Source organism: Phascolarctos cinereus, unplaced genomic scaffold, assembly GCF_003287225.1.
Source record: "Phascolarctos cinereus isolate Bilbo 61053 unplaced genomic scaffold, phaCin_HiC Scaffold_4;HRSCAF=312, whole genome shotgun sequence".
NCBI classification, from domain to species: Eukaryota; Metazoa; Chordata; class Mammalia; order Diprotodontia; family Phascolarctidae; genus Phascolarctos; species Phascolarctos cinereus.
In genome coordinates, this window is record NW_027555847.1 from 637,935,145 (window position 1) to 637,957,637 (window position 22,493).

Here is a 22,493-nt window from a genome sequence, read left to right on the forward strand (position 1 = left end):
GAATCTCAGGCGGCTGTGGAGGTTTCCAGACTCCTCAATCCACCAATGCCAAAGACAAATTAGAAGGTCAGTGGGAAAAGTCTGTTTCTGTCGGTGCCTGAGAAAGGAAGGTGGGGTTTCAGCTCCATTCCCCAAGAGCGTGGCCCTGTGGGGGGGCAGCTGCTTCCCAAGCTTCTGGCCCACAGACTGAGGGGGAATCCAGTGGCTGATCAGAGAGGGATTGCAGGGATCTCTTTGTCAGTGCTGAGTCAGGAATCTCTTGCTTTGCCCGTGTTTGGATCTGGGCCACAGTTCTGGGCAGCGGTGCTGGGGTGAGGAGGAGCGCTGGCTGGTGGAGCTTGTAGTGGTTGTGGAGAGGAACCCCTCACAGTTACAGGACAGAAAGGAGTACTTGTAGTCAGGCCAGGAAAGGAGTAAACACCTTGCCCCTTATCATACCACCTTGGAAGAACTGAAAATTTACAGGTCCCTACAAGTATCTCTGAAAACAGCTGTACAAACCCCGAAGCTTGGGACAGTACATTCTCCACATTGGAAGCAGATTCTACCTTAACAAAGAGTTTAAAACTCAAGTAATTGGCCGGGATCATGAGCAAGCAGCGCAAAAAGAGTCAGACTATATTATCTTACTTTGGTGAAAAAGAAGACCAAAATATACAACCAGAAGAAGACAACAAAGTCAAAGCCCCTACATCCAAAGCCTCCAAGAAAAATATGAATTGGTCCCAGGCCATGGAAGAGCTCAAAAACGATTTTGAGAAGCAAGTTAGAGAAGTAGAGGAAAAACTGAGAGTGATGCTAAAGGAGACCCAAAAAAATACTGAAGAAAATAACACCTTAAAAAATAGCCTAACCCAAATGGCAAAAGAGGTCCAAAAAGCCAATGAGGAGAAAAATGCCCTAAAAAGCAAAATTGGCCAGATGGAAAAGGAAGTCCAAAAGCTTACTGAAGAAAATACTTCCTTAAAAATTAGAATAGAGCAATTGGAAGATAGTGACTTTATGAGAAATCACGACACAGTAGAACAAATCCAAAAGAATGAAAAATTAGAAAACAATGTGAAATATCTCATTGGAAAAACAACTGACCTGGAAAATAGATCCAGGAGAGAGAATTTAAAAATTATTGGACTATCTGAAAGCCATGATCAAAAAGAGCCTAGACATCATCTTTCAAGAAATTATCAAGGAAAACTGCCCTGATATAGTAGAACCAGAGGGCAAAATAGAAATTGAAAGAATCCACAGATCTCCTCCTGAAAGAGATCCCCAAAGGAAAACTCCTAGGAATATTGTAGCCAAATTCCAGAGTTCCCAGGTCAAGGAGAAAATATTACAAGCTGCCAGAAGGAAACAGTTCAAGTACTGTGGAAACAATCAGGATAACACAAGATTTAGCAGCTTCTACATTAAAGGACCACAGGGCATGGAATATAATATTCCGGAGGGCAAAGGAGATAGGATTACAACCAAGAATCACCTACCCAGCAAAACTGAGTATAATCCTTCAGGGGAAAAAATGGTCATTCAGTGAAATAGAGGACTTTCAAGCATTCTTGATGAAAAGACCAGAGCTGAATAGAAAATTTGACTTTCAAATACAGGACTCAAGTGGAACATGAAGAGGTAAACAGGAAAGAGAAATCATAAGAGACTTATTAAGATTGAACTGTTTACATTCCTGCATGGAAAGATGATATTTATAACTCATGAGACCTTTGTCAGTATCAGGGTAGTTGGAGGAAAAAAATTATATGTATGTATATGTAGATAGATAGATAGATAGAGGGCACAGGGTGAGTTGAAGATTAAGGGGTCATATCTGGAGAATAAAATTAAGGGATGAGAGAGGATTATACTCGGAGAAGAAGAAAGGGAGAGGTAGAATGGGGTAAATTATCTCACAAAAAAAAAAAAAGAAAAGTCTCTTACAGTGGAAGGGGAAACAGGGGAAGGTGAGAGGGAATGAGTGAATCTTATTCTCATAGGATTTGGCTTAAGGAGGGAATAACATACACATTCAATTGGGTATGGAAATCTGTCTTACCCTACAGGAAAATAGGGGGGAAAGGGGACAAGAGAGCAGGGGGATGATAGAGAGGAGGGCAGACTGGGAAAGGGGTTAATCAGAAGTAAATACTTCTGAGGAGAGACAGGGTCAAAAGAAAGAACAGAACAAATGAGAGGGCAGGATAGGATTAAGGGAAATAGAGTTAGTTTTTCACAACATGTCTACTATGGACGTGTTTTGCATAACTGCACATGTACAACTTATATTGAGTTGCTTGCCTTTTCAATGAGGGTGGGTGGGGAGGGAGGAAGAGAGAAAATTTGAAACCTAAAGTTTTAAAAACATATGTTTAAAAAAATGTTTTCACATGCTACTGGGAAATAAGAAATACAGGAAATGGGGTACAGAAGCCTATCCTGCCCTACAGGAAAATAGAAGGGGAAGGGGATAAGAGAAGGGAAGAGAGATAGAAGAGAGGACAGAGTAGGGGAAGGGATATTCAGAATGCATGACATCTTGGGGTGGGGGAAGGGGGAGATGGGGTGAAAATTTGGAACTCAAAAACTTGTGGAAGGGAATGTTGAAAACTAAAAATAAATAAATTTATATTAAACACACACACACACACACACACACACACAAAGAGAGGAGTATTTTGGCTAGAAAGTTAGTGGGGTGTTGATTGGAACCATGTGGGAGTCAATTGCTACAACTTTTCGAGGAGGAATGTTAATGATGATGGCAATGATACTAATGATTCTTTCAATCAGCATTTATCACCCACTGTTTAATAGGCACTTAAGAAGCAAAGCAAAGGTGAAAACAGTCCAAGCCCTGGAGGAACAATTCACAATTCACCAGTGAGGTCTCTATCTGAAGTGCTGGGGGGGGGGGGAAGAAGTGGCTCCAGTTGGATTCTATGGTCTTTCCCTCATGCTTAGGGAATGCTATACAGCCTTCCCCAATGTGACCCATGTTCGTAGTGTCCCTGTCCCATTTCCTCTGCTCTTCCACTCTTCTGCAGAAATCTTTTGCAGCATAGTACTGCCCTGGCCTTGACCATCCAGGATCTAGCAAACTTTAGCAGCCTTGAACCTGTATCTTGACAGCACTGGAAAGAGAGAGGAGGAACCAAGTGTAAGGTTGGGTGTTTTTACAGGCATGTAGGTTGTGTACTTGGTTCAGCTAGTGCCACCTCAGTGGTAGCGTAGTGGGTTGTAGGGCAAGTGGTGCTGAATGAGCTCAACGTAGGCATCAGTTAGTGGATTCCAGGTGTACTAGATCATGGAAACGGCTGAAGTATCTGTTGAAACAGCTGAATTTTTGGTATATAATTTGTTTTAGAAAGGTTTAAGAAGAAATACCAGAAAAAATGTCTAGTCCTCCATCTTGTTGGTAACATATACCTAATGCTAAGTACAGTGCTCAGCACACAGTAGGTTCCTAATAAATGTTTATTGATTAATAAGACCCAGAAGTCTTATCACTTAGCTGTTAAGTGAAAGAATCATGATCAGTGCTCAGGTCTATTTCTATTTTTTTTTTACTTCCTTATCTGAAGTCCAGAAGGATATTTGAAAATGTCTGGATGATTGATGAAATTTTCAGTTTGACTTCCCATAAAAAAACACTCAAGCAATTGTGTCAAAACAATCAGTCATCCAGATGCTTCCCCTCCTTGTCACCAAACAATTAGTTTGATCTCTTTTTTTCCTTCCCACCAAATTAGCTAAATTTACTTTATTACATAACAAGCTTCATGAAGGAAAGATTATATTTTATATATTCTCTGTATCTCTTCCATCCTGTAGCCCAAGTGCTTTGCATACAATGGTTAAGAGTGTTTGTTGAATGATTGATGGAATGAATTAAATGATGTAGTTTCTACCACATTTGGGGTGGAAATACAGCTTTCCAATTCACCTTTCCACCCCAGTTAATACATTCTTTCTCTTGTATTTCAACAGGTCATCTCATTGGATTCTCTGTGGTACTTTTCTTATCCTAAAGAAAAAGTTCCCTAGAAGACTTGAGACTCAAGAGACTTTGGTGAAATTCAAAGTAAGCAATTAAAATTGGGATCTGAACTCTAAGAAGCATCTTTGAACCTTGCTCAATCTCTAAACCTCTTAAGGTCACTGGCAAATCGAATATTCATCTCTCTCTGTGTTTTCTCCCAGCCCCCACCTCATTTTCCCTCAGCTCACTTTTAAGACTGACACATCTGCTTTCATTCTGAGCATATCAATCTTCACTTTAGACTGTGTTTCAGAGAGATTTTCCTGCTTTCATACAAGGGAGGTTTCACTGGGGATTTACTAAATCATAACCCCACTTGTCTCTCTATCCACTGACATATTTTCAACTTGTCAGTTAAATCAGGTAAATGATTCTTTCTTTCCAAAAATTGGATGTAGCCTGAATTTCCCTGTTAATACAGAGCATATTGGTGGGCTGTGGGTTACAAAATCACTCACAATGCCTTAGCAGGTTAGAAACAGAAACAGAATTAAAATGCAATTATCTGGTTCTCTCCTCCTCTCTCCATCTCTGTTTTGTTGGCACATGAAATATTATTCATATTTCCCTTCTAATAAGCCCCATTTTTCTCTTATTGTTGGGGCATGATATTAATTGGAAGGGGTTAGAGCTTAGAATGCTTTCCCTCCTCCACTCTTGACTACTGACCTCCCTGGCTTCCTTTAAATCCCAACTAAAATTCTGTTTCCTATAGGAAGCCTTCCCCAACACTTCTTAATTTCAATGCCTTCTTTCTGTTAATTGTGTCAGATGTATCCTGGCTGTAGCTTGCTTTGTATATATTTGTTTGCATGTTGTCTCCTTCATTATATTATAAATTCTTGGAGGGAAGGGATTATCTTTTTGTATCCCCAGCACTTAGCAGTGTGCCTGGCACATAGTAGATGCTTAATAAGTATTTACTGATTGATTGATTGATTCATTAGTGCCACTGACCTTGCCTTGCAAAATTTGGCTTTTTGGTATAATAGGGAACAACTTCCTAACAATTAGAGCATTATAAAAGTAGAGAGAGCTTTCCTAGGAGGAAGTGAATCTCCTATCAAAAGAATAGTCTGATTGACTATTATAAGGATATTATAGAAAGGGTTCCAGTTTTAATACAGATCAAACCAAACTCTGAGCACAATTATTTACCAGAGTTACATGTGTATTAGTTCAGATAATCCTCATAACAACCCACTGAAGGAGGAAGGGCAGGTATTACTTATTATCCCCATTTTATCTCCACAGTCACATAACTAATGAATGGCAGACATGTGTTCATGAACACAAATCCTCTGTCCCCAAGTCCCATGGATTTTCCAATGCACAAATTATTTTATTTCAAGTGGTAGATGAGATACCCAAACCCTATGGGCTCTAAATGAGTCCAGTTACAATCTGGCTAAATGAAAAAGAAACATAAAAAATGTCTACTTATAATCCAAAGAAGGGTGTATGTGTGTGTGTGTGTGTGTGTGTGTGTGTGTGTGTGTGTGTGTGTGTGTGTGTGTGTGTGTGTGTGTGTTGGTCATTAAGTCTACTGAATGTACCTAATTATTATTCTTTGGTATTCTTCCCACTCAGTGACTTCTTACATTTTCTATATCCAGCAGAACAAACACATCTGAGGTGTAAATTATATGTATTGAAAAATCATATGTATAATATATACATACATATCTCTATATTTATATTATTTAATTGACCAAAATTACATATTGAGATAGTTTCTTATGTAATGACCTATAAATATTAACTATCTTTTAACATCCAACCTAATAACAAAATCTCACCACAATTCTCACTCCTGCAGAGACAGCCTGTGGGCTTCCAGTAACTCAAAAAATCACTGAGAGGCATCAGTGACTTAAAGAAGATTTTTCAGTATTTTCAGTTGGCAGACTTAACTCAAGATGGAGCCTAGGCTCCATACCCTTCTGGGAGACACATCCTTACCACATTTTGCAGACATTCCAAGACTAAGAAAGATTGGTCCAACTTGATTACATATTAGATTTGGTGGTAAGGCAAGCTAGTGTTGCCAATGGGTGGAGGTAGCCGCTAACCCAACAAATTAAAAGGTAGAAAGGTTATGGAAAAAAGAAGATTCATAACAAAATACTGTCATTGACTTGGTTATATTTGGGGATGAGGGAGAATGGGGACATAAACTCCCTCCCCTCTGCCCTCTTCAAGGACAAAGTCACCAGCCATTTTAAGAGGTTGAGAGACAAGGAAATACATTCACAACCAAATATAGATGTTGTTTTTATCCAAGGAAATTAGAAAATAATATCCAGAAGATTGATTTTTCCTGCTTCTTCCAAAAAAAGACTCTAGACTTAGAATCAAACACCATTTTTAGAGTCCTATAAAAATGTTACAATAACATACAATGATCAGAAGCTATTGATGTCTAATGAGTGCTAAGTGAGTTGCTAGTTGGGTTCTGTGTGATGTAGGAAGGCCATGTAGAGAAAAATTAAGTCATGTTGCCATGATCAATCAGAATTAATTAAAGTGGGGAGAAACCACAATGGGTTCCAAAAACTTAGACATTCTTATGAGGATGGTTTAAAGAATTGCATGCTCAATGTAAGTCAACAGCACAACACAGTCAAGTCAAAAAAACAACAATTTATTAATTGGTTACTTTGTGCCAGGGACTTTACTAAGGAGTGCGGATACAAAAAAAGCCAAATGAACTAACAAAATCTTAAGCCACCTTAATGGAGTACAGTGTAGTGTCCAGAGAGAGTGAGATAATAGCCCCATTGTACTCTACCTTTGATAGACCACATCTGTGGTATTTTGCTTAATTCTGGTAATTTTGTTTTATGAGAGGGAATAATAAACTGGAGAATGTTATGGGAAGGTGACCAGGATGGTGACAAGACTGGAAACCAGTCCATGTAAGAAATGGCTGACACAACTACAGATGTTTAGTTGGTAGAAGAATATACTTAGGAACATAATGGCTCTCTTCAGGCACTTGAAGGCTTATGATAAAAATATTATTTTAACAAAGAATTATAAGTTGATGATCGTGGTGATAGTGGTAATGATGATGATACCTATTTTGCATGGATCCAAGGTATTATGGTACAGTAAGAAAGAGTGCTGAATTTGAAGTTAAAAAGTCTGACTTTGACCGTGACTCCACTGCTTACTACCTGTGTAACCATGATAATGTCATTTAACATCTATGGGTCTCAGTTTCCTCTTCTGTAAAATGAGGACGTTGTGCTAGATAACCTAACTTCAAAGTTTCCTTCTAGCTCTGTTCTATGATCCTATGAGTCAATGAATCTTTAAAGTTTGCAAAGCTCATTTGCCTAGACCAACCCCTTTCAACAACAGTCTGAAGTAGATCCTATAGAAATCATTATGAATTCTTTGAGACTTGAAGTTCAAAAGGACTTCTAAGTTCATCTAAACAACCTCCTACTCCATGTAGATATCCCCTCTACAGGACCCTTGATAGGAAGTCATCTGATCTTTGTTTAAATACTTTCAATGATAAAGAGCTCACTACCTCATGATTTAGCCCATTCCATCATTGGACAGTTCTAATTGTTCAGCAGTTCCTTTTTCTATTGTACTGACACCTCCTTTCCTGTAATTTCAATTGAGCCAACTCCCAGTACTGCCATTCATTGAAAGGTTTAGTTATTCCCTCAAGGTTGACTGATACTGTACTGTACTGTACTCATTCCTCTGTAGGCTGCACTCTGAACCTCCTTTAGCATACTTCAGAAACCTCTTCACCCTAGAAGCTCACTCCAGCCCTGGAATTCACACACAGGAAGTACCTTCCACCCCATAGCCTCTCCCTCCAATTGTATGGTTCCTCTAACAATCTCCATTTAAGGAGGATATCCAGACCAACCAAGTCTCATTCCTGCACAAGTTGCACTCTGGATTTTATCTACCATTCTCCAGACTGGTTGCCTTTGTCTCTCCTTCTCCTTCCAATTTTTTCAGCTTCTTTTTCGATATCTTCCTCATTACAAATGTAAGATCCTTGAGGCCAAGCTCTGTCTTTGTTTTTGCTTGTATTTGTATTCCCAGTGCTTAGTATAGTGACTGGCACATAGTAGATGTTTAATTAACCAGTCTCTCCAGAAAAAAAAATGTGCACATATACTCAAGTATAATCAGCATTTATTAATACTTTTAAAAGTTTAGACAATCAACAAAGCAATAAATCAAGTCCTGACTTGTAGGAATTTGGTGTTTTTGAAGTTTGCATGCTCACACTGAAAACTGAACCATGAGCTCTAGCAAACTGGTTAGAGCTAGCTCCCTTAAAGTGCCTGAATATAATGAAACCCACAGCTCTGGCATCAGTAGGTTCCTTAAAAGTAAGGGCTCCCTGACTATAAAAATCTGGAAACCATCTTATCTATTTAGTAGTTTGACCTTGGTCAAATCACTTAACATCTCTGTTAGAAATCTGTCTGTTCTGTCATCTTTGGCATTATTAGAAAATATTAAATTGTGCGGTTACCTTGAAGCTATTTTTAATGGGAGTATGGATAATTTACTATTCTTCTCCTAGGCTTCAGTCAGTATTCAAGGTCTTTGGAAAGAGTGATACTCAACATTCAAGATGGCTAAATTGATGGAATGGATTTCTATTTATCTACAAGGCAAGACTCTCTACATTCAAAACCATAGTAGGCAATACAACATTTCTCTGTAGGATCATAAATGAAGAGAGAGAAGGGACCTAAAAAGCCATCTAGTCCAACATCATAGAGATGAGTAAACCAAGACCCATAGGAGTTAAATGATTTGCCAAGATCACATAGGTAGTGTCAGAAGGAGGATTTGAACCCAGGTTCACTGTAGCCAGAACCAGTGATCTTTCTCCTGTGATTCAGGATTGAGGAGGTGGCTTTCTGAGATAAATGTAGCAGGACCTAGTTAATTCAATAACCCCTTCATTAAAAAAAGTGAGGGCCACTTCCAGTTATTTTGGCATTATATGATGCCTTTTGTCACTATTGGGAAGGTGCTAAGAAACAGAACTGAGGGCAATAATGCGACTTGAATTAATCAGAAGCAGTAGGCAGGATTTTAAGACACTAATCATATGGGCTTAAGTATCTTGACTTGCCCTTTTTTCTTTTCCATGAGTAGAACAACAGGTTTCAGCTTTCTTTTCTATTCCTCTCTGATGGCTCTATGGTATACCTTGTTGGACATATAATCATTTGCACTCTCTTTTCAGGAATAACTGTCTCATGTTTCTAGAAATATTACAAATTCTATTTTCATTTTATGAGTTATTTGGGATGTAGTTGGATGTTTGTATGTATTGAGATTGGAATTTCCCCCTGAAAATGTATTCACTTGATAGTTCTCATTAAAGATGTCTCTCCTTCTTACTTTCTTGAAAAAATGTGCATTTGTTTAGCCTGCCACATGCTCTGGTGACCATGTCTAACAAAGTTCTTCAGGTGAAAATGAGTTCTTGCTCTTTAACAGAACAGATAATTGGCAGAAAGGTGCTGAAAGCCAAGTATTGAGCAGAAAAAAATTAGACCATCTCATTAAAGTCCTAGAATCTTGGTTGCCTCAACTGTAAATCAGAATACTAACACTTTCACTACCTAATTCATCATGTGTGTTATGAGGAAAATGACTTTTAAAGATACATAAGTACTATATAAATGTGTATAGATGTAGGATAAGGGAATAAAAAGAATCCTGAACTTGACATCAGAAAGATCTTGTTTCAGATCTTACCTTAGATATTTGTAAACCTTGGCAAGTCATTTAACTTCTTTGTGGCCCAGTTTCCTCATCTGTAAAGGCAAACTTGGAGGAAGATGGGGAGCCCATGTACCAGCTCATCCATGTTGGATCATTATCATAGCTCTTCACTTGAAGGAACAGGTATACTCTGTTCCTGCTTGATGTCAACCTATGTTTCTATGCCAGTGAGCAAACAATGATTGCTCTTCAGAGGGTTCTCTACGAACACAAGATGCTATACATGAATTTTCCAAATTAAAGGACAGTCATTAGTGGCATAAAGCAGAAGATTGAGGTCCCAGTTTTCTAATTCCTCAATGAATTGGACAAGTCTGTATTCTGGAAGTTTATAGGCACTCTATGCAGAAGCATGGATGCAGGAAATATGGGAAGAGCATACAAGCTTGCCTGAAATTTAGAGTGTGTGAAACAGAGTAGAATGAAATGTCTGGAAATGGAAAGGTCATCCAGATCCAGGTAATGAAAGACTAAATGCCAAACTGAGGAGTTTACATTTTATATTAGAAGCAATAGGAAGTCACTGAAGATTCTTGAGTAAGAAAGTGACTGTGATATCTGTGCTTTAGGACATTTTTGGCATTTGTGTGAAGAATCAATTGGAGAGGGGAGATTTTGTGAACAGGGACAGCAATGAGAAGGCTCACACTTCCCTGCATCTCAGTGTCAAATAATCTGTCAAATGGGAAGAATAGCTATACTAGTTTCCAGGACTGTTGTTTCTGAATCAGCAAAATAAGGAATGAAAGAATGATCTAAAGGGCTTTTTGGAGTTTGAAGGGATTTTCTGACACTATGATTCAATTTAAAAACAATCGTGAAGATTACTAAGAGCTATAGAAGTGTGAATTCTTACTATTACTTATTTTAACAGAGATAGACAGAGAGAGATAGACAGACAGAGAGAGAGAGAGAGAGAGGGAGAGAGAGAGAGAGAGAGAGAGAGAGAGAGAGAGAGAGAGAGAGAGAGAGAGAGGAGAGAGAGAGGAGAGAGAGAGAAATGTGTGGACCTCTCAGTCCATCCTCCTTAGCATATCTTAGTAAGACCTTTTTGCATTTGCTATGCCTCCTCTGATGATTTCATTGGAACTTCTGTCTGAGCAACTGAGGGGAGAATTTAACTTCTATGTTTGGAATCCATTACAAGTTAATTTGCTCCCCAAAGACAACTCTGAAAAGCAGAAAAGTAGGTCTGATGCAGATGGAGCAGATTTTCAGAAAGAATATTTCCTTTGCTCAATTGAAATGGTTCAGGGAAAAGCCTCCAATGGAGAGAAGTAAATACTTACTTTGCAAACACCACCCCCGGCTAGAAAGCCTTCTAGCATGATCACTGTCTAAAACCAGCATATAAAGAACCTCCTCAGTCACTGAGCTGTGTTTATTTGCTGCTGATAGAAGGGGGTTAATTTAATTGAGACACTATACATTTCTATGGGGAGTTGGAGAGAAAGACATACAGAAAACGAAGCTCATTCCTTCATGAAAGTTTAATTTGATTTTATGGAAAGAGAAAGACTGACATATGGAATTGCTGTGTTTAATATTAAAATAAGGAAGAGAAACCTAGAAAGAGAATAAAGCAAGGCAAGACATTCATCCTTGAGCCAGAAACTGAGAGATAGACACATGGTAGGGAGAAGAATAAAGACATATAGAAAGAGGCAGAGACAGAGACAGATGGAGACAGAGGTAGAGAAAAAGGGAGAAGGAGAGAGACAGAAACATGGAAGGAGAGAGAGAGAGAGAGAGAGAGAGAGAGAGAGAGAGAGAGAGAGAGAGAGAGAGAGAGATCATTCATCACTAGTCAGACTGAGGCATAAAGCTGGGTTGATATAGGAGAGATGGAAATTCAGGCTGTATGTTGGAGGTGAATGGACCAAACCAGAACTCCAGACTCCTAGTTGACCCCATTGAGGGTGGCCAAATACACTGTCTTTGGAAGAAGTTATAATAATGTGTTGATTAGGTAAACTATACTGTAGTATAATTTTGTGTTCTCTAAGTTGAACTGGGACCTCAATGCTACATGGCAATTTTTAAAATTCTTCCTTAATTGACTATTTTACTCTTCACAGTAGTTAATCTATTCTTTCATCAAGTTTCTATATCACCCTACCCATTTCTGTCTGAGCAGAGAACATCACCTCCTTCTTTACTGATAATAATGAGGCCATCCATCATCATCTCTTTCTCCTCCTCCCCTGTTCTGCACCTTAAATCCAATCTATATTATCCCAATTCTCTCCTCCTTACCCCAGTCTCTAATGAAGAGGTTATCATCTGTTTCAAGGACAGCTCCTCTATTTGTCTCTTTGATTCCATCCCCTCTTGTCTTCTGCAGAATCTTTTCCCTCCTGTCATTCTTCATCTCTTTCTCATTTTAAATCTCTACTTAAACAACAACAACAACAACAACAACACCTTTCTTCTCTGGTATAAACTGCTATAAATTTCCCTTCTGTAAACTAGATCACTTTAGTTCTTTAAAAGTCTTTGCTTGATGCTATCATCTCTTCAGGCAGCCAGTTTCTGATGTTGAGCCATTTGGTAGCAAGAGCTTTTTTTTCTAAGTCTTCAGTAGCTGTGACTGCAGCAGCTACAGCCATATTGTGGCAGGTTTGCTTTTCAAGATGATGGTTGCCAGCTGTGAGGGAAAGCATCGCTGTTCCCAAGGCTACTGGGTTCAGGGTTATGTGTTATCTTCATCAGGGTCTGAGGAGAGGTGGTGATCAAGTGGTAGTGGTTTGACTTTCTTGGGACATACTGTGTCCTATCTTTCTTGCTTCAGCTAGGTTAGCTCACCTTCCATGTGAATGGTAGTGGGCTAGCTGTTAGTGGGGATAATGGGCCCCTAATCCACAAGAATTGCTTACCTGGATGGGCATGCTGGCTACACTGGATGTTGAAGGGGTGTAGGCTGGATGTAGGTCAGGGGTGGGGGGGAGTGGTTAGGTGTTTTCATTCCTAGCACTCAAGCTTATCTGCCAATTGGTGGTGGTATCAAAGATGATCTCCTTCTCCACAATGATTTCTCATCTCAATGGTGGCTGCAGAGATTGAGTTGGAAGCTGGTCAGTTTCAGGGACATTGCTGTTCTTGAGATGCTTGGGTACAGGGTCTTGGGCTTTCTCCATCCATCTTGGACAAGTTTTGTATCACTTCCTCTTCTGTAAACCGGGGATAGTAATAGCACCTAGTTTACAGAGTTGTCAATCTGGTAATAGTTAAAGCTTTTTTCAAATCTTAAAGCATAAAGCACTGTATAAATAGTAGCTTTTTGGTTATTTTTACTGTTACTATTATACATACAAAATCTCAGCTCCTTAAAGCAGAAGCTATGTCTAATTTTTGTTCTTGTATCCATAGTGCCTTGCACATAGGGGCTTCATAAAATGCAAAGTACTGTTGCATGCTGAATTGGATTGAATTCATCAAGGAAATTCCAATGCCTAGGCCTTTTACTGTGCCAATGGAAACATCCCATCTGTAAGAATCATGAGTCATTAGAGCATTAGGTAAGGTAGGTGGTATAGAGGATGAATTAAAATGCCTGGAGTCAAGAAGACCTGAGTTCAAATCTTGTCTCAGATGTTTACTAGCTGTATGACCCTGGGCAAGTAACTTAACTTCTGTTTGCCTCAGTTTCCTCATCTGCAAAAGGGGATAATAATGTCACCTATCTAGCAGAGTTGTTATGAGTTTCAAATGAGATAGCATATGTAAAAAATTCTGAGCACAGCAATAAGTGCTATACAAGTGTTAGTTGTTACTATTATTACAATTAGAGCTGGAAGTTAATTTAGGACATAGAATGTTAGAGCTAAATGATATCTTGGAGATCATCTATTCTAATTCTATTTCACAGAAGAGAAAAATGAGGTCCAGAGAAGTAACATGAGGATCATGTATTTAGTGATGGTTTAAACCAGAAATCTAGGAAAAATATACCAATCACCACCTAAAAGAGATCTTATGAGGAAAACCCACAGGAATATGATAGTCAAATTCCAAAACCCCCAGCTCAAGGATAAAATGTTATAAGCAACAAGTAAACAATTTAAATACGGTATTGCCACAATTAGAATCACATAAGACCTAGTAGCAATGGCACTAAAAGGACACAGGTCTTGGAACACTGAATATTGAAGAGCAGAAGAAATGGGATTCCAGCCAAAAATATGATACTCAGTATAATCCTGAATGGAAAAAAAGTGGACATTTTATGAATTGTCAGACTTTCAAGACTTTGTTTAAAAAAAAACTGAGCTTAGTAAAAGATTTGATATACATGATATACAACAGCCAAGAGAAATATAAGGTACATGCTAAAGACTGATTACAAGGAACTCAATAAGGACAGTCTGTTAACTTTTTATGTATGTAAAATTTAAAAGTATATCCAAGATTGTTATTAGTAATTGGGTAGTTCATGAGAAAAATTGGAGTAGAACAGAGTATGATATGACTTTATAAAGTAAAAACTTTTAAGAACAGCTAAAAAGAGTAATTATCTTATACTAATGAGGTGCAAGAGGAAAAACTGACACAGAGGAATTTGATGGGGGAGGAGGCTGTTAGTTCTGAAAAATTACTTTCATCAGGAATGGGTTCAAGAGGGAACAATACATTTGTATACCTAGAAGAGTATAAGTCTTCTAAATTCAGAAAGAAAGGGATAAAGGAGGGATCTCTAGAGGGGAGAGTGAGAGAATATGTTAAAGGGGGGTATAGAAGAGTGTTTAGATTAATAAGAATGGGAGGATAAGGGAAGGATCTTTGGAGGGGAGTAGGTTAAGTAATAGGAGGCAAAGATGTGGGGAGAAGTATAATAGAGGAGTCAGGAGACATAGGAAATAAGAGATACACACAAACAAAAAATAAAGATCAAGAATAGCATTTGTTAGGGAAAAAAGGAGCAGGGGTGGTAATCACGATCTGGACAAAGTCAAGGCTAAAATAGATTTAATCAAAAGAGAAAAATAGAGAAACTACACTATGTATCAGCCATATTTATTAATATTGTTTTAGACTATTTAAAATTAGACAGTATAAAGTGGGACTATTGTTGTGTCGTACGAAATGACAAGTTAGTGAACTTGGAAAAATATGGAAAGATTTGGACTTATGAAGGAAGAGTTATCCACTCTCAGATAAATAGAGAAAATAAATATAGTATGGTTTTACATAGATGCATATGAATGCATATGTCTATGATTATAAATATTTAAATATATGTATGTATAAGTAAGTGTATATATGTACAGATATATGTGTGAATATGTCTATATGTATATCTTTGTGTGTATATGTCTATATGTGTATGTATGTATGTATATAGGTGTACATTTGCGTATGTGTGTGTATATATACATACATATATACATACATATGTGTATGTATATATGTATGTATATATATGCATGTGTGTGCATGTGTGTGTGTGTGTGTGTATGTCCATGCTTAATTGTAACCTTTTGGCGGGGAAGGGGAGAAGGAGGAAAAAAGAACAAAGTAAAAAGTGCATAGCATAGAACAAGAGAAAACTTACAAGGAAGCAAAGAAAAGATGGATAGCTCAACACAATGCGTAGTACTTACTACATAGGCTTTCTTGAAATGGAAATTTACTGTTGTACATTTTGAATCCTCTCTCACGTTCCATTGTGCACATGGCAATGCTTTTTTTCTTACTTTCTATTATTTTAGTTTTAGTTTGTTTCTTTTTCCTTTTCTTGTTTTGTATTTGAATTTAAAATAATTTTTTTAAAATGTTATTAAGTTTTTGTGGATCAATGCTATGTCTAAGCAATTGTGAGCAGCACTTTTGTTTGTAGTCATACTACTTTTAAATACAGTTTGTTGAATTTTCAAGCAGGTTTTTATTATTCTTCTCATTCTTCTCATCTTTTTCTTTGGAGTTCAGATAAAAATGATCTGCTTCCTTGCTGGAGTTTCTTTTATATTTAATATTCTGTAGACTGTTGCACAGATAGATAATATAACCTTTTTTTATAATTGAATGAAAGTATTGGGATATAAGCTTATCTTTTGTATATAATGCCCATGATCTGAGGTCTGTCTGGGGGGAATAGGAGCCCTTTCCCCATCAATAGGTCCCAGTTCTGGGATCATATAGACCTGTATACAGACCCCCCAAAGAGAGAGGATCAGACTCTTCTACTCTGTATCATTATTCCCCTGCCTTGGAGCTCCAGGGAGAGTCTCTTAAACAAAGCTTAGTTGCGTCTCATGTCTATAATCTCCCCTAAAAATCAATTAGCAGAATTCCCTTTAGAAAGTTATTCAGGGTAGATTGATGTTAAAATAGTAGATGCGAACTATTTAATTTTCCTCTAACAGAAAAGAAGTACTTAAAATACAAAATACAGTGATCAAATCAATCTCTCCTAATACACTTTCCAGGGATGCTGATACTTAAAATTTGAAACACTGTGTCAGGCTCCTGAACAGGTATTTCACTTTCAGCTCACAAGCATAGTGTCTGAATAACTGAAGGCCCATATGTTTTGGCAGACAACCATGTACAGTCCAACTTCCTGGCAGTGGTCATCTCCTCCAAGGATAGAACTGCATGAAGCATCCCTTGCTTCCAGCACCTAGAACTCTGAGTAATTCTAGACCAGATCATGGGGCAGTCACTAAGTTTGGTCACATTCATCTTTGGATGACTTTTCTTGGTTAGAGAAAGAAATACAGTGTAGAAGAAATGGATAGGGACTTGAGATTCAGTCTCAGGGAAGCATGTGCAATTGCTCTAATTTGTATGTAGCCATTATATACACTGCAAGGGAGGAGGAGGAGAAGGAGGGATGAGAGAGGACTAGAAATCCCTTCCCTCCCTTGCTACAAATCGAAGACAGAGCTGTTAGAGGCTGAACTTCTCTTTTGTAACTGCTAATTGTGTGATATGGCATTTGTGTTTTCTACAATAGCTCCACCTTCCCTCCTATGGTTCTTGCCATAGCAACAGCCACTTCAGATGCTATTGTGTTCCAGTTCTGAAATTTATTTATACTTTTGGTCTTGAATTGTTCAGTTTTGCTATAGTTTACTTGCTGTTTGGATTTGTGCCACCAACTCAAAATTTTTTTTGCAATTCCAGTCTAAATATGCCCATCTCCTCTTCAAAATTATTTAAGACATCATCATTGGGATGGGATTTTTTTTTTGGTCGTCCATTTTGTTGTTAAAATTTCTAAGAGTCTGTGGTAAGTGAAAATGTCCAATGGCCTCAGTCATTTCAACTTTTCCCCCTTTGGATTTTAGTAGCTCATCAATTATAACTCATTTAATTTAATTTATACTTGAGCAGCCAAGTGGCTCAGTGGATAGAGCACTGGCTTAGAATCAGGAAGACTCATCTTCCTGAGTTCAAATCGAGCCCTAAACACTTACTAGCTGTGTGATGCTGGGCAAGTCACTTAACTTAGCCACAACTCCCTCATCTGTAAAATGACCTGGAGAAAGAAGTGGCAAACCACTACAGTATCTTTGCCAAAAAAACAAATGGAGTGATAAAGAGTCAAACATGACTGAAATTACTGAGCAACACCAACATGAGTATTTGCCATGGAAACAACTATTAAAAAACAAACACACCTTCTTAAGCTTTTATGGATCAATTTTACATCCAAGCAATTGTATGCAACAATTGAGTTAGTGATCATGCTTTATTTTCAGTACAGTTTACTGGCTGAGTTACCAAGGATATTTTGAAATCCATAGCCATTGCATGTGGATTTTTCATCTATCTTTCCATGAATGACAGTGAGTTTCTAATGTGTAATTTTGACTACCAGGTCATGTATTGCTAGTTATTCTGTAGGTGCTAAATTTTTATAACCTGTAATGATGTAATGGGCAATTTCCACCATTTCCTTACATTACCTACATTGATTACTAAGTCTGGACCCCATTAGGATAATCTTGCCCATCACAATGACCTGTTCCAGAATTGCCATCATAAATCCCTCTATTTCCACAAAGAAATACAAAAGACTAAGCTGTTTGTTCCATGCTTCTTTGATGTCATGTTGTTGTCTGAGATCATTCGGCTCATGGAGCATTTTTGTTACTAATCTTGCAACTAGATTCATGACCTCAAAGACAAATCATTTTGGGTTACACGTGACAAATCCAATGAAGTATACCATTATTGGCCTTTACTTTTGCTTGGTGAAGTGATGTGCACTTGTTCAAAAACTATTTCTGTAGCTTTGGGACCTGTTTGTGATGTGCTATAAAAATGTCTGTCAATCTACTCCTTCCTTTTGGATAAAAGCATGCTAATCTTTCTTATTTAAGGTGATAGCCCTATGAAATGGTAAATATAGTAATAGCTGAACTACAAGTCTAGTAGGGTTGTTGGTTCATGCGTGGAAAATATTTTGTATACCATAAATTGCTTTATAAATATTATAACTTAAGTATTTCATAAACTATAAAGCATTATATTAATTATCAACACCATCAATATGCTTTCCTGCCTCTATGTGAATGTGAAACCAAATGTACTCCATGTATGGTCTGTTTTATGGATAGGCAGACTAAACTGTCATCCATGTGCCATAATGTGAGACCCCTGGGGGACACCCCCAAATTATCTTGTAGTCACTATGACTAAAACTCCACGAGCAGAGATTTAGTACTGTAAATGGTCATTTTCCTTTCCCCACATCTACTTTACAGATGTAAACACTCAGTGATGGGTCCTACAATGTCTCTAATATAGCAGCATGAATGAGTTTATCAGAATTCTCCTTCAGAGTAATGGAAAAAGGGATAGAAGGTGCTAAGAAGCACAAAGTTTTTCATCTGTCTATAAAATTTACTTACTACTCTTGATATTCTAAATGTGAGATTCATGTTCAATGACAAACAAGAGAACGTATCATTGGAAGAGCTGAATATCAATTACAGCTTTTTTTGACTGCTATAAATCAGTAGGTCTTAATCATTTTTTGTGCCATGGATCTCTTTGGAAATCTGGTGAAGCCTATGGACCTCTTCTCAGAATAATATTTTAAAATACATATAATACATGGAATTACAAAGTAAACCAATTATATCAAAATATTTAACAAAAGATTATGGACTACCCCTGTTATAAATTCAATCAGAAGCAACTGGATGGCACAGTGGTTAAGGAGTCAGGAAGACCTGAGTTCAAATCTAGTCTCAGAAATTTTACTAGCTGTGTGGCCTTGGGAAAGGCACTTAGCATCTATCTTCCTTAGGTTGCTCATGTATATATGTGGATAACAATAGCTCCTGACTCCCTGGGATGTGGTGAGGATAAATGAGATACTATTTGTAAGGAGCCTTACAAACCTGAAAGCACCATATAAATGCTAGTTACTATCAAAATGACTATTACCACCACTACCACTACTACCACTACTACTATGATGACAATGATGGCTACTACAAGAAAGCTTTAAGCCAAATCATGCCAAGAGCATTTAAAGATGACAATGGGAGAACGATAACAAAGTTTTTAAAAAATGGAGAAAATCTGTAATGATAAGTATAGCAAGCAGTTTTCTAAAATAAACACACATGAACCCTAACATGACATTTTAAAAAGAACTTATAGAGTAGAAATCTTACTAAAGAGAACAAAGACAGGAAAGACAGCCAGACCTTACAAAGCTTCCATAGAAAAGATCTATGCTGGAAATGATGTGGTTGTAAGGGCACTGAGGGACTGATATGAAAGGTGTCTAAAGTTGGAGAGGATACTGAAGGCATGAGAGGGAAATGACTTTATTAATACCACAACAAGGCAAGTGAGAAATCATCCACAACCATTGACTTTTATGCCTGAATTCCCATCTATACAAAAAAAAAATTAAAGGTCATCTATATGTAAATTGAGAACATACACATTGAGAGTAGGAGTAGGAGTAGTAGTAGGTAGTAGTAGTAGGGAACAAACAGCAAGCAGGTTTTTACAAGGGTTACTTGGGGCAGCTGGGTGGCACAGTGGATAACACTCTAGCCTTAGAGTCAGGAGGACCTGAGTTCAAATCCAGCCTCAGACACTTGACATTTTCTAGCTGTGTGACCCTGAGCAAGTCACTTAACCCCAATTGCCTCACCAAAAAGAAAAAAACAAAAACAAAATACACGGGATACTCAAGAGTTGGATGAAGGGATGAAGAGAAAGGTGGAATTGGCATCAGGAAGAATTGAATTCAAATTCTGCCCCACTCATTTACTAGTTTTGTGACCCTGGGTAAGTCCCTTACCTTTCTTAGTCTCAGTTTCTTCATCTGTTGAAAAAAAAGGGAGGGGGAGATAAAAATAGCACCTACTTCACAAAGTTGTGGTAAGGGTCAAATAAGGTAATATGTGTAAAATGTTTCATATAAGTTAAAATGCTATATAAATATGAGTATATAAATATGAATATATATATATGTATATATGAAAATAGAATTCCTGTGTTGAGATCAAATGAAATAAAATATATGAATTGCTTTGTAAACTAAAAAAGCACCATAAAATGCTCATATTAGTAGTATTACAATGAACCATACCTTTACCATTTTACAACTGACTGAACATTTAGTGAATGTAAGATCCCATTGCTTATTGTTTTTTTTAAATTATTATCATGAGAAAGCATGTTATTTGGTAAAGCGAAAAAGCCTTTTCCACCAAGTTGTCTCCCATTGATACATTTATATCATTCAAGATTCCTTGAAAGATTTTTTTAAAGCAGAAATAGCGCTGCTGAATGACCTTCTGATCATAAACCTCAGGTGAAATGTAAAGCAGGGAGATGTACATTTGCAAAAGGTGCTTATTGGCCACTGTGATGGAGAAGATCCAGCACAGTTTAAATTGAAAAGGTGTTCTCCATAGAAGATGAGGTCTCCCAGATGCTCTTGTTTGTGGATGACATTGCATTAAGCCCTGAACCCTGTATTATTTCTTGATGAAATTTGTATCCACTGAAATCCACACAGGAAAGACCAAGTCAATGGTATTTTGTCTATTGCCTAGGTTATGGCATGCCCTTGGATGGATAATTGACAAAGCTTTTCTTCAGTGTGAGTATGTGGGACAGACAGTATAGATGGACAATGAATTGTGCTCTGGGTTAAACAGTAAAAGGGTGATCTGAGTTGCCTTAAAATTATAAATCTCTGAGCTTACTACAGAAACAAAATTTGTTTAAGTACCCATGTTCTACTTTTGATATATGTCAATGAGACATGGAGTAGTCTTCAAAGAATCAAAAAAAATAAGTATCACACACAAAACAATGGCAAGACCTATGATGGATGCAAGAAGCCTGCAATGTATAGCCAAAGAGGAGCTTTGAAGAAAAATAGGAGTATCATCAAAGAAATACATCTATAGAGAACGGGCTAATTATATGGTGAGGTTAAGGGGTCATAAGTGAACAGCCCAAGTGATGTGTTGGTACCCTCATAATGTCAAGAAAAATCAAAGAAGGCCTTCAGCATGTTGGAAGGACTTTCCCTGACACATTTATAGGAGGTCATTGACAAGAGTCCTGTAGAATGAACAGGTATATCTGCAGAGTTGGAGAGGACTTCCAGATAGATGAGATCATTAATCCTTGACTATTGAGTGAGTTCATGCCTAAGATAGCAAGAGGACCATCAGGTAGTTAGAGGAAGGAGCCCCAGATTCAAAGACATAAGTGGGGGATGGAGTTTGGAAGCCTGGCTATACGGAGCCAATAGAGTGTTTAACCAGGGACTGCTGCTATGTATCTCAGCCCTTTCAGCTGTGTGGCTTCTTCAGGAATAGAAGAAGCTGGCATGTACAGGGAACAGACAAAGACAAGTGTGACAACCACCATTACCTTGAGACAGACAGAAAATTATACTAGAAAAAGGGAGCAGAGGGTTGAGGTTATCAAGAGTCAAAATCTGGAGGGATGTCAGGGTCAATAAGTAAGAAGCAAGCACAGAGAAGGCCAGAACAAAGGTTCAGGAAGGTGACTAATGAAGCTCTCAAAGAGAAAGAATGTAAATTAAATCTTTTTTGAAGCTGATAAGAATTAAAGGGCCACCTGAGTCTTGTGACTCCTTCCCTTTCTGGTCCTTAGAGAGTCTGGTGAAACTTTGTCAACTGACCTTCTATGTCTGGAGAGTAGGTAGTGAAAGTTGGATTACAAGAGCAAGCTTGTAAGACATATTTGAGTGACATCATGTTACAGCAGAAAGAGTACTACCCTTAAACATAGGAAGATTTTTTGCTGTCTAACCTTGGGCAAGTCACTTAATGTCTCTGAGCCCTGATTCTCTCATCTATAAAGTGAATATGTTAATATTTGAATTCCCTACCCCTTAGAAATGTTAGGAGGATAGTGCTTTGGAAAAGCTATAAAAATGCATGAGACCCAACAGGGCAGTGTGTGGAGCATGGGACAAATAGACATGTGTGTGTGTGTGTGTGTGTGTGTGTGTGTGTGTGTGTGTATGCATAGGCCTCTATCTATATTAAGAATTTGATTAAAAAATGTATTACAGAGGAGTGGAGCCAAGATGGCAGAGTGAAAGCAGTGACTTGCTTGAGCTCTCCCCCAAACCCCTCCAAATATCTATAAAAATAGCTCTAAACAAATTCTAAAATAGCAGAACCTACAAAAAGAAAGAGTGAAGCAAATTTCC